Source organism: Excalfactoria chinensis, chromosome 6 (genome assembly GCF_039878825.1).
Source record: "Excalfactoria chinensis isolate bCotChi1 chromosome 6, bCotChi1.hap2, whole genome shotgun sequence".
Taxonomy (NCBI): domain Eukaryota; kingdom Metazoa; phylum Chordata; class Aves; order Galliformes; family Phasianidae; genus Excalfactoria; species Excalfactoria chinensis.
Genome location: NC_092830.1, coordinates 5,218,179 through 5,223,528, shown reverse-complemented (window position 1 = coordinate 5,223,528; position 5,350 = coordinate 5,218,179). Strand labels below are relative to the sequence as shown.

At 39.8% G+C, this 5,350-nt stretch overlaps 1 long non-coding RNA gene across 1 annotated transcript; it reads left to right on the top strand.

Moving 5' to 3' along the window:
- The first annotated feature begins 3,574 nt into the window (after positions 1-3,574).
- On the top strand, positions 3,575-4,714 carry LOC140253700 (uncharacterized). The gene is made up of 3 exons (XR_011903954.1): positions 3,575-3,727; positions 4,407-4,502; positions 4,616-4,714. It is a non-coding gene; the product is annotated as an uncharacterized lncRNA (long non-coding RNA).
- The last annotated feature ends 636 nt before the right edge of the window (positions 4,715-5,350 follow it).

The following is a 5,350-nucleotide window of genomic DNA, read 5'->3' as shown; positions in this document are numbered from 1 at the left end:
TCCATGATGCTAGGATTCTATATGCTCAAAATTGGGGAAAAAGTACAAGTGAAATTTGTTGATCTGCTAGTTTTGAACTTCATTCACCTTTTCTCTTGAGTATACTGCATGTTATTACTTCAAAATTAACATCTTCCTAGTTCTTCTTCAAGATCTCAGGGTCAGCAAACTAGGTTTCCTATATAACTGCTTGGAACTGTGAAACTCAGGAAAGCATGTACTAATACAAACACCTAAAAACCTTTTCAAAGATTATGGAGCTGGGGGCTGGGGGCTAACAGAATATTTTTGCTTTCTCTAACCTCATACAATCTTATTTAGCATTTAACTGCTTGGAAATTGTTAAAGAACTTTCATTCAGCTGTACCCAGTAAGAGCTTATTTGAAGTTGTCATTTTTTATGGTAGAATGTCACGCTTCTTCTGTTGCACTCTGGCATGGGATCAACTAGAAAATTTCATCTGACTGACAATGGAAAGCACTGGAAGGAGAAAGGAAAATTGGCTTTAGGACTTAGATATCAGTTGAGCTAATCTAAAATGCAAAGCTAAAGGGGGCAACTCTGTAAAAAAATAGCATTTTGAAGCTGAAAATGTGCTCCATCAAATAGTGTTGTTATGCTCTTTTTATCCGCTGTAGTTCACGCGTCAAGAAATAGGAAGCATTGCTTTCAGAGCAACCAATGCATATTTGAGGTACGTATATATACACATAGATTCTTCAAGATCCCACTAGTGTTTCAGCTCTGGAAGTCAGCATGTTCAAGTCATACACATTTTAGTATTTGCTGCATGGAATAATGTAGTTGTAATGGAAATACAAGTCACGGCTTGAAACAGTGACAAAGCACCTGTCGGGAAGGCAGGGGCAACCCAGGGCTCCTCAGGTGCGTGCAGTCCACCAGACCTCATTTAAGGGCTGGCAGTGGAAGAGAGGTTTTCTTACACGGAGATCTCAAGACCTTACAGTCTTTCTGAAGGTGTGTCTTCATTTTAGTATTGAAAGAAAACTGGTTTCGAGACATAGGTATCAGTTGAGCTATTTTACATCAAATACTCATGTGATAATTTTCACTTATGATGTTAGAAAATAATAGTAGCAATTGCAATGCAAGCTGAGACAGTGTTAGTAGTAGACAGGAGGTTTTGTTGTTGCTGAGTGATGAATGCATATTACCAGTGTCTATTTCTTGGTATTTCTTCCCTTCTGCACTTCAAGCCACTTCCTCCTTTGCATTTTTTTTAGAAGAAGAAAATAAATGTGCTCACATCTTTGAACAAGTCATTAGTTCAGATACTACAATTTTCCCCATCATTCTGACAAGGGGTTAATATCCATGTCATTGCTAGACCAATGGAAACATAAGGATATTTCAGATAGTGAAGCAATAGAAAATCAGCAGGCAAGATTTCTGTCTTGTGTTTCTTCTGGAAGATGGCAGATATTGGTTTGTTATCTATCCATTAAGCGGCAAAACAGCTTAGAGATAAATCTATGACATAAGAACTTCTGTTAGCGGAACATCAGCGTACTCAGGTTTGGGTATTCCCAACTGAGCTTTCAGTTTGTCTTTCTCAGAACAAATTCCCAGAGAGAAAAAATGTTCAGTGTCAATAGATCACCATCTTCAGTTTGTATTGGCAGCTGAGGAGAGCCGTTTGCCTCAGTAGCAAGCACAAAATGACTGAGGTTGCAAGGGGCCACTTATGGTAGTACTCTTGTTGGCTGACAGAGGAAAAAATGGAGGGAATCCAGGTTGTCTTTCTAGTTAATCTGTGTCCTGTTTACAGAATTACAGGTATTTCAATCTGGACTGTGTATGGTTTTCAGGTTTCTTTTGCCCTCATTCAAATTAGTTTGGATGTTTTGAGATTTGTTTCTAAAGAAGGGAAACATATTTTCCTTAGAGAAAATCACCAGATTGTGGAAGGTAAGTTCTGTTTAAACAGCTTTTTAGTTTTTCCTATAAGCTTTGCTTTCATACACCTTAGATAATAGGGGAAGTGATTACCTGTGTTGGAAAATTAATGTTTTATTCTGATTTACTAACTAATTTTATGGTGAGTTCTTTTACACATGGCTCATTTTCACGTGTCTTTACACAAGGAGAAGACCAGCCTCGCCTACCGTAGCTCACAGACTCCAAACTGCATGTAAGGGATGAGTCGGATGCATTCAAGCGTATTAGGTGGATCAGCGCTGGTCCAGATGAAACCACAAGAAGGTAAGAGCAAGGTTAGTAGAAAGGTTTTTTGAGCCCAAGTCGGTGAGCGATCAGTAGTTTAGCAGAGCCGAGATGAAAAAACTCAATTATTGATGTTTCGGGACCAACCAAAAGGTCAGAGGTTTACAAGTATTTGTTTGTAGACACTGCACAGTTAGGAAAGGCTCCAGAAGATGAGCTGAGAAACAAGCAGATGCAAAGGGCAATTCTTAATGTTGTAGTGCAGCCTATTCTACGGGTGGTCTGAGGTGTCAGAAATAGTACTGAAAAAGCAATTATGATTGTCCTGAACACTTTTCCCCTCCCTGTCAGTAACTGCAATGTTGCTCACTTTAAAACCCAACTTTATATTTCAGTGTCTTCCTCCTGCTTCAATAGTTTGAATTTGGTGGGTTCTCCTGAAATGACACTAATACATACAAAAGGCTGAAAATGAGCGTGAGCGATTGTCCTCGTATCTCTCATACATTGTCATCCTAATGCAATTCCCCTGAATTTTGGCAGCTTTTCCGTAGTGAAGATAGTGCCAGTCTCACGGAGAGCTTCATAACTTTAAAACTGATAGATTTCACAAGCAATCACAGCTGCCTCGCCCTTCCTAAAACTTTCTGACATAAGGGTTTCTAAACTGTATACGTAGCTCTGTGTGTTTTCCAGCTCAAAATGAGGTTTGATATAGTCAAATTAGAGATTTAGTGTCTGCTTTAATTCCAGTTTCTTTGTTCATTCCACCTATGTCTTTCGGTGTACTTCAGCTGTCACGTATGTGTTGCAAAACCTGAAGTGTGTAAGGAGCAAATCTGGCCATTAGGTTTACATACCACGTAGCGATGTTGCTCTGGACAGTGGGCGTGGGGAAAAATAAAACATACGCTTGGGAACTTATACTATTGAGGAAAATCTTTCCATCTTCATGTGAGTTTTATTTCAGATAACTGGGCTGTAGAGAGTAAGAAGCTGAGCTACCAGCTTTGGGTTCTGTAAAGTTTATCATAGGAAGAGGATAAGAAATGTTAAGGCATTGGTTGGGGTTGATTAAACATGTCAACAAAATGGAGGAGAAGCGTGCAAAACCCAGTATTGCGAGCTCATGTTAGATAATGCGATAGATAAAAATCATTTCAGGTCTGTATCCCAGCTACTAAAAGCACTCTTGTTTTAGTTTTGCAAGAATGTGGTATAAAGGCATAGAGACTTCTACTTTTGGGAGGGATAAGCTGAATACAACAGGAAATTATGCATTACTTATTTCTTATGTCATATTTTTGTTTTGAACAGGAATTAAATACTGTAGAGGAAACGCTAAGTCAGGGCTCAACACAGTGACGGACCACCTGGTGGGAAGGCAGGGCCAACCCAGGGGAGCCCAGGCATGCACAGTGCAGCTAAGTGTCTGGAAGGACTAGAGCCGGGATCCACCCCTTCCTAGCTGTCATTTAAGGGTTGGCAGCCAAGGTGAGCGTACCTTGCTGGAGATTCCAGCGTACCTGTGGTTTGCTGAAGGTGAGCAGTTTCTTTTCTTTCTGTATCCTCTGCTGTTGTGTTTGAGCAAGTCCAAATTTGCTGCAGCCTGCTTTTTTGGTGCTCTGTTGTCATTGCTGTGCTTTCTATTCTGTTACGAGTGTACGTGCAGTTTTTATGTCAACCTGAGTTTCAAGTCAGCTTTGGCCCTCTTTATTTCCAGCTGAAAAGCATTAAAAAGGCTGAATAAATATTTAAGTGTGTTCAACTTCAGCCTGTGCTGAATTGATTTAAATTACTGAGGCTAATTGCTTCTGTACTGAGTTTATGTTGTACGGAAATTTTGGAGTAACTCTGTTAAAATACCTTATGGGTAAAAGCTTTGTTACAATCAATATCCTTTAGTGAGAAACTAAGGCACTAAGTGCTTGAAGAGTCTGTTTTCCCGTGAAGTAGAAGTTTCATTCTGATTTGTAGAGTCAGATTTTCATCTCTGTATTTTTGGGTAAATTGTTTTAGCTTTTTAGTCAGTTAAGGAAGAAAAATGTTGTCCCGCTGCGTGTTCTACGGAAGTACCTGAGGATGTTTTCTGTCTCTTTGTAACTCTTTTGTACATGTGTTTATCTCTCCCTAACAAAAACAGGATGTGAATCTGATATTGAAATACTGCTTGCAGTAGAAGGAGATAACCATTTTGTCTTCTCCATTGTCTTGTGGGTAGATGTGGTGAGATATTGCAGTTCTGCACAGCATTTCGTACACAGTACAGACACGGATGTCCTGAGCGTTCCTAATATTCACCTCATCCACCAGACCGGTAAGTATCCGTGATGTACTTATTGAAATTTTAGTAATCAAACCCAGAATTTTATGAACTGGTGTGGCGTGTTATTTGTGAAAATAGAGTTGTTTTTTTTTTGCTTTTTGCAGCACTCCTGCAAGCACGGAGCACTGCTGTGTGACCGTGTATTCTGAGCAGCCGGAAGTTCTTACCAGTCAGAACTATATCAACATTGTTTTGATGCTAAGGTGATATTCTTTTTAGTATTTATATGCAGTTCTATATTGTATGGCAGCTTGTTTTAAGTGCATGTCATGATTTAAAATGCCACAATATATGCAAATATTGACTTGTAATTGTTTTCTGTCTGAGGCTTGTTTCACGTTTTGCACCTTTGAAAGACTTGTGGGAATGGGATCTTCCTTCAGTTGTTTGTTATTTATAGAATGCCAAAAACCTTTTTCTCTCTCAAGCACTGTTGCTTTTATTGCTGATGAAGCCTCATATCGCTTCAGTGACTCACAAGAAACTTGTGATGTTCTTTTCAGAGATCTGTCGGCCTCACCTATATCCTCCTGGAAGCTACGCTAGGGCACATGGAAGAGAGGGAGGTGACAGGTGACAACTAGCGTGGCTTCACCAGGGATGGATCCTGTCTTAACAATTTACTGGCCTTTCTTTCTATGATGGACTAAATGGACCAGAGAAGAGTCGCTGATATTAACTATCCGGATTTTTGGTAAGGCTTTTAACACTGTCCCCCACAGTATCCTTCTCTCCAAATGGCAAAGGTAAAGATTTGATGGCTGGACCATTTCGTGAATGAAGAAAATGAGTCACTGCCTGAAGGTGATGAGTGGTTTCCCTCACTGGGCAGTATTGGT